Genomic DNA, 8,349 nt, shown 5'->3' on the forward strand with positions numbered 1-8,349 from the left:
ACAGCCGAAACGTTGTATTTCAAATAATTATTTATAATAAATTATCGCCAGTCTGGTCGACTTTAAACATTGAGGAGTGGTTTTTTATTAATTATTACTGGCAACCTTAAGGATTATTATTTATTAATATTTTTATTATAGTAAATATTAATCAGAAAAATTCTTATAAAATTCTTTCAATACCATTGTCCCACGATTACCATGATTTTTAGAGTAAATTTTAAGAAAAAATTTTCTCTGTGTAGTATTCGAATACGTCCTATCAAAATTTTGTTTTTTAAAATAATCAATAAATGATAATAATGAGGGAGGGAGAGAGTGAGAGAGAGAGAAAGAGAGAGTGAGTGAGTGAGTGAGGAACGTTATTATCATTTATCATAAATATGATAATAACATAAAAACAGTTAATCTCGGCTCGAATTATTGTGTTACAATAAAAATAAAATCTCAACGGCAATCGGAGCCTGTGCGGACGACATGCACAAAATTAATAAATTAAAATGAGATCTCAAATCAAACTCATTTATTAAATTCTAAACGTTTCGACCCACTTCGGGTCTTCTTCAGTAGCTGCAAAATACAAAGAAACAAAAATAAAAGATAATCGGTACAAACAGAAAATTATAAAACTCATATACATACAATCCGCAAATAAATTAAATATCATTCTCCTCCCTATTCAAACCGTCCGGCCGTCGGAGCGTCTCCCTAACGGTGACCATCGTCAGGAAGGAAGCAGAGCAGTGACTCCCTTACCAAAACTAATCAACATAGTATAGATTAAACGTAGAAAAATCCACAAAAATTAAAAATTAAAAACCGGGAAGTACACTCACCCCGACAGTAAAAACAGAGAGAAGACGATGCTACACGTGACACATCACTCTAACGACTGTGCGGTATTCTACCTCGACCCAGTCGATACATATATACGCAAAAAACAAATATAAAAAATATAAAAATAAAATATGAAAATAAAAATAAAAACAACTAAAACTTATCGGCACTCATGTCAAAGGTCTAATAAAAAAAACCGGCTATGTATAATCACAAAGCTAGATTTTGGTAAATTTTTCTATTAACAGATCAAAATTCTCGATTTAATTTATCAGTGTCGCTATGTAAATTTAAACTATTCCTCTGCCGTTTTATGTGGATCATTTCGGATATCAAACGTTTACCTAAAAAAGGCTCCTCGTCTAAAACTTTTACATCCTCCCAATTAAATTCATGGTTCAATAATCTATGTTCCGATATGACTGATAATTGTGACGCGTTTCTTTTTATGTTGTTGCGATGTTCTTTCATCCTAGTTTTCAACAATCTACCCGTCTGCCCTACGTACGACGCATCACAATCCATACAATCAATTTTATAAACTACATTGTTATGGAGTTCCCTTGGTAACTTATCCTTGTGTACTTTAATGAATTTACGGAGACTGTTAATTGCTGTATAGGATGGAATGACATCCAAATCACGTGTAATGTCCTCAATTCTCTTCGATACATTATTAATATACGGAATATTAAAGTACGAAACTTTTTTCTGCGTAAGGATCTTGTCATTGCATATATTTGCTCTATTGTTATGCAACTTATTATTGTAGCGGAAGAACAACTTTTTTAACCGCGCTTGTAATGTTTGAAATATCAAATTGAGAGGATAATTATTAGACAAAAGAACTCCAATCATAGACTCAAAGTTACCTTTATGGAATTTCGGATGAGATAGCCAAAAAACTCTATCAATGAGGCTGATAATGGTGCCCCTTTTATGACAGAGAGGATGCTGCGATTCAAAATTTAAATATCTGCCTGAATACGTCGGCTTATGAAACAAATCAAACTCAATGCTCCCATTATTTATAATAATGGTGACGTCTAAAAAATTCAATCGGTTGTCAACCCCCTCCTCCATGGTGAACTGCAATCTAGGATGGAAAGAATTGAAAGTGTTTAAAACAATTTTAAGCATGGAGGGTGGGGCCGCCAACGCGATATCGTCAACATATCTAAAATAAAATGGAAATGACATTGGAATCGCAGCAATCGCTCTACTCTCCAAATCTTGCAACGTGATATCCGCAATGATCGGTGAGAGGGGGGAACCCATAGGCGTGCCAAAAGTCTGTTGATAACATACATTATTAAACATAAAATAAGTCGAATTCATAATAAAACGAATTGCCAATAAAAATTCATCTCGTGGAATAATACACTCTTTTTCAATATACCCCCATCTGTTAATTAAACTATCAATAGCCATATCCAATGGTACATTGGTGAACAATGATGCAACATCTAGTGAAACTAGCTTCACATCACTATCCACACATAAACCATTTAATTTGTTCACTAATTGGAAACTATCAGAAATAGCCGAATCAGGTTTCGGAATTGCCTTATATATTATCTTATGTAAAAATTTTGCCAAGTAATAAAGAGGTGTATTCCTAGATGACACGATGACACGTAAAGGGCAATTCGGTTTATGCACCTTCGGCAGACCATACGCTCTCGGTAGAACCCCGTCCGTGCAGTTCAGGGATTTATATGTTGTTGAAGAAATGTAATTCTTCATTTTCCATCTCATTAAAATTCCGTGTAATTGATTAATTAGGTTCCTAGTCGGATCTTTTTTAACAACAGTATAAGTATCCCGGTCAGCCAGCAAATCACACATTTTGTCCATGTACATATCTCTGTTCATCGCAACCGTGATGTTACCTTTATCCGCCTTCATAAATAAAATATCGGGATTGTCTTGGATGAATTTACCCGTCAATTTGTAAGCCTTACAAAAACTATTTTTTGTGTGAGCTTTTTCAGACATGGAAATATGGAATTTATTTATTATGGGAAAGGCTCTATTTCTGACTGCAGATCGTTTTTCCACAGGGAGTTTAAAAATATTTTGTTCTATATTTTTCAACAACTCTATGGTGGTTTTATCTTTGTCAAATACTGGCAGACAGAAGTTCTCTCCTAACCGCAACAAATCTCGAATTTCAACCGGTATCGATACGGATGATAAATTTAAAAACCATTTATCTCTTTTGTCAGCAACATCAGGATTTAAAGAAACAAAGGAAGTCGGGTTCAAGGAAACGCTGAGAGACTGAGACGGCCCTGACTCACATGGCCTTGAAGAAAATTCTTTCGTACATGTGTAATAATATTGGATAGGACGAATATTTCTATTATTGAATTTATTTTGTTTATCTAAGAGCCATCTAAATTTATCATCCAGTCGAACCCGCTCCTTATTATAAAAATAATGTAATGATCTGCTTTGCTCACCGAAAAACCCATCGCAATAACACACTGGGAGATCTATCATGATGTAACGAACGATTTCATAAATATCCAATCTAACTTTGTGCATCTGTCTATGAGCATCATAAATTTCATTTCTTAAAATGTCTTTAATAGTACGTTTAATAATAAATTTGTGTTTCAATGCAGACTTATAATGATATAAATTATTAACATAACGAGAAAGAAATATAAGATGAGACGGTGTAACATTCTGATTTAAACAATCTTTTAAAAATTTGATTCGCAAGTTTAATCTAATCAGGCTCTTGTTTAATTTAATCCAATCCTTCAAATGTTTGACAGCGCTTCAATTGAAACTGTGTCCAACAAATTGGAAGAAATTCCTCAACGGACGCATTATTACAGCCAGCGTAAATTCAATATAAAAACAGTTAATCTCGGCTCGAATTATTGTGTTACAATAAAAATAAAATCTCAACGGCAATCGGAGCCTGTGCGGACGACATGCACAAAATTAATAAATTAAAATGAGATCTCAAATCAAACTCATTTATTAAATTCTAAACGTTTCGACCCACTTCGGGTCTTCTTCAGTAGCTGCAAAATACAAAGAAACAAAAATAAAAGATAATCGGTACAAACAGAAAATTATAAAACTCATATACATACAATCCGCAAATAAATTACATATCATTCTCCTCCCTATTCAAACCGTCCGGCCGTCGGAGCGTCTCCCTAACGGTGACCATCGTCAGAAAGGAAGCAGAGCAGTGACTCCCTTACCAACACTAATCAACATAGTATAGATTAAACGTAGAAAAATCCACAAAAATTAAAAATTAAAAACCGGGAAGTACACTCACCCCGACAGTAAAAACAGAGAGAAGACGATGCTACACGTGACACATCACTCTAACGACTGTGCGGTATTCTACCTCGACCCAGTCGATACATATATACGCAAAAAACAAATATAAAAATATAAAAATAAAATATGAAAATAAAAATAAAAACAACTAAAACTTATCGGCACTCATGTCAAAGGTCTAATAAAAAAAACCGGCTATGTATAATCACAAAGCTAGATTTTGGTAAATTTTTCTATTAACAGATCAAAATTCTCGTTTAATTTATCAGTGTCGCTATGTAAATTTAAACTATTCCTCTGCCGTTTTATGTGGATCATTTCGGATATCAAACGTTTACCTAAAAAAGGCTCCTCGTCTAAGACTTTTACATCCTCCCAATTAAATTCATGGTTCAATAATCTATGTTCCGATATGACTGATAATTGTGACGCGTTTCTTTTTATGTTGTTGCGATGTTCTTTCATCCTAGTTTTCAACAAACTATGATAATAACGTTCCTCACTTACTCTCTCTCTCTCTCTCTCTCTCTCTCTCTCTCTCTCTCTCTCTTTCTCTCTCTCTCGTTATTATCATTTATTGATTATTTTAAAAACGTAAAATTTTGATAGAACGTATCCGAATACTACACATAAAAAATTTTCTCTTAAAATTTGCCCTGAAAATTATGGTAATCGTGGGACAATGGTATTGAAAGAATTTTACAAGAATTTTTCTGATTAATATTTACCACAATAAAAATATTAATATCTATCACAATAAAATAAAAAATGTACTCGATTAATTTTACTATGTTCATATTAATAATTTTTAATGTAGTAAATATTAATCAGAGAAACTCTTATAAAATTTTTCTTACACCAATATTATCCCACGATTACCATGATTTTCAAGGTAAATTCTAATAAGAGAAAATTCTCTCCGTGTATGGTGTAATTTGCATCAGACTTTTATTTTGCTTTGTATGCATGTTAAATTTTAATGAGATGCATCGTCGAAAATGATGTCAATGCGATTATTAATTTTTTAAAACTGTACTTTACAATAATTAATCAAGATGCCATTTTGAAAATAAAAAGACTCGTTTTTAGTAAAAAAAAGTGAGATGAAAAGAGAGAGAAAATAGTTTGTCGCGGAGTTTTAGCGTTACGCGCCGTTCGTAGCCATCGCGTTTGCTCCTCCCTCCGCTTTGCCGCGCGCCGTGTATCGTGTGACAAGGGGCCGTTTCATCTCGTCGCGCGCGTAGATTAGCCGATCTTTTTGATTTAATAATACATTATTGCAAAAATCGCAAAACGGTAGAGGACTTTCCTATTCGGTTTAACTTACTCTACCTGCACACGACGGTTGAGGCAACACTTACCGGACACCCTGTATATATATATTAAAGTTGATTAATAATAAATAAACAATTGTTAAGAAATGAATTTTCTGTCTTTTATTTTATATATTTATCTAATAATTACAAAGAGTATATATTATGTGTAATTCAAGTAAAATAGTTTTTAATTATTTGATTTTGGACTAATCGGCCCGCTGCTAAATCCGGATTGACCCTACGTGCATTTCTTATTTCTGGAATAATATTGCAGTCATCAACATACATTCCAAAATCTAATAGATCATCTCCTTCTTCCGATAACGGATCTGGTACATTATGTGCTATACACATATTATGGAGAACAACACAAGTGTTGATTATTTTAGAAGCTATAACTGGAGAATAGTGTAATAGTCGATGCTTTAGGCAACAACAAAATCTCATTTTTAAAAGGCCATTACACCTTTTAATCAACGAACGGCACGACATTTGTCGTTCATTATATCGAGCTTCTGGGGTCATCGGCTGTGCGTTAGCAATAGGTGTTAGCATCCATGGTGGCATCCAAGGTATCCTTAATCACCTGCAAATTGAAGCAATTATTATATGAGTTTGAAGCATACATATGAAAACACGTATGAACAAAATAAAAAGTATTGTAATAAATATATTGTACATACCGAGCAAACAGAAAGTATTTCTCCCATATCTTACATATACTTGTTCCGCTAGTTGTCTAGCATTTGAATTATTCCAGATGTATACATCATGTGAGCTTCCCGGAAATCGTGCATTTACATTTATGATTCTTAATCGAAAATCACATATCTAAAAAGGAAAATGGAATTTTACAAAAACACACACACACATACACACACATGTTATTGCTGTAAAAAGTATACCTACTAATTGAACATTTATTGAATGGTATCCTTTACGATTAACATATGCATGCTCCGGATAAATCTCATCATTAATTTTGGGAGGGAATATTGCAACATGTGTGCAATCAATACACCCATAAACACCTGGGAATCTGTGATTCCGGTAAAATCTGTATATGTATAATACAAAAATATTTATGTCTCTCTCTCTCACTTGTATGTATATAACATATTTATATATGATTTCACACATTACATTCATAAGAAATGAAAACAGAAATGAGAACATGTAATTCATGCGTGAATTACCCATTACGTAGATAATTATAAGTTCTGCTCTAGTGCGAGGAAATCGTATCCACTTATTCATTACGTTAGGTTAATTAGCGGCATTAATTACTTCGTGAATACTTCTTGATATCGAAGACTGACTAACGGCAATGTCCACATTGTTACCTATATATCCATTTGATAACTACCGTTTGCAAAAAAACGTAATGCAGAGAATATCTATTAGGTAAACAATATAAATAAATTATTAAAATAAGTTAAATTATGTGTAATATGCAGTTATAAAAATAAATTTTTTATACCTTTCTTTGTACGCTTAAAGAAGATTTCCTCGATGGTTCCCGCATACAAGGTTGAACATCATCAATGAATTCGTTAACTAAATATTTTTGGATAGCCTAAATATCTTAATAAACCTATTATCACTTAATTCAAACGGATCACGTTCATCAAAAATTTGACGAGGATTCCGTTGTTCTGCAGCAATTTCGGCAGCTTCTAATTCATTTAATGCAATAGCTTGATTTATTAACTCCATTACGATAAATATGTGTCTTTTTTAACGGAACGTATGCGCAATTAGAGATGCGAGAGCTTGTTACCCACTCGTTGCATTGCGAGTAAAAATTTGCGAATGCGCTACCGTCCCCGCGCACGCATTTTTGGTTCGAGAATACACTTTTGAATTCGAGCGCTCGCAAATCAGTACTTGCGCATACGCATTATTTCGAGAATAGCCCCTCAGAATCGATGAACCGATTTTTCTTTTAAAGCATTGACATTACATGGTTCTGACAGACCAGCGCGATTTCACGACACGCGATATCCAATGAACGTACTGCTTTTTGAAAAAAGCTGTACGCTTATTGGATATCGCGCGTTGCGTGTCGCAAAATCGCGCTGGTCTGCTAGAGCCATGAGTCTTCTGACTTAACTTGTATTGTGCGTTGAACCGTTAAACTGCGTTGTGCAATGTGCGTCGTAAATTTTCAGGAATGAAAATTTATTACAATTATTAGGTATGTATAGAATTATAATACTGTACTGCAAAAATATTGTGTGTGATGTGTATTGATTGTAATATTTTGTCATGCACATATATTCATTTCCTCTCCTACCATTTTTTATGTTACCTGCTTGCTAATAATTATTCTCGAATATTAATTGGTATTACCTGCTTGTCAATAATGATAAGAATCTTGAATGCTAAATTGGTATTAAATTGAAAGAAGGTGTTGGGTTTAACGAGTGAGCAAGTATAGAAAAAAGTAAGTTATTTTTCAATCTGCACTATGATTTTATAAAGGTTGATCATAACCTCACCTACCCTAAATTTTTTTACAATTTCTGATTTTTATATTTGCAGAAATTTTATAGAAAAATAAAAATATTTTATTTTTTTTCTAGTAACACCTTTACTTAAAAAAGGAAGTATGGCATTTTTTTATAAAACATCCAACTGGTGGTATTTGTAAAATTTGCTCTACCGATGTAAAGTCTGGTGGATCCGGTGGAAACACCAATTTAAAAAAATCATTTGATTTGAAAGCATCCAAATAATCCTGATATAAAAAAAACTTTTATAAAAGTGACTGCTAAAGCTGATAAAATGCAACAGACAAATAATTCAGTAAATCAATTTCTTAGATTTTATATACATAATACATTGTTAGGAAACTCGTCCTTTCACTGCGGTTTTACTCACT

The 8,349-nt window shown here is 33.2% G+C and overlaps 2 long non-coding RNA genes across 2 annotated transcripts; both read right to left on the minus strand.

The window, feature by feature from the left end:
* Positions 1 to 508: 508 nt before the first annotated feature.
* Positions 509 to 752, minus strand: LOC146723333 (uncharacterized). The gene is made up of 2 exons (XR_014924629.1): positions 643 to 752; positions 509 to 570 (listed from the first exon to the last, which is right to left on the minus strand). It is a non-coding gene; the product is annotated as an uncharacterized LOC146723333 (long non-coding RNA).
* An 807-nt stretch (positions 753 to 1,559) lies between these two features.
* Positions 1,560 to 2,879, minus strand: LOC146723334 (uncharacterized). The gene is made up of 2 exons (XR_014924628.1): positions 2,500 to 2,879; positions 1,560 to 2,130 (listed from the first exon to the last, which is right to left on the minus strand). It is a non-coding gene; the product is annotated as an uncharacterized LOC146723334 (long non-coding RNA).
* Between the last annotated feature and the right edge of the window lie 5,470 nt (positions 2,880 to 8,349).

This window comes from Nylanderia fulva, unplaced genomic scaffold (assembly GCF_048542155.1).
Source record: "Nylanderia fulva isolate GAGA-0341 unplaced genomic scaffold, ASM4854215v1 Scaffold206, whole genome shotgun sequence".
NCBI classification, from domain to species: Eukaryota; Metazoa; Arthropoda; class Insecta; order Hymenoptera; family Formicidae; genus Nylanderia; species Nylanderia fulva.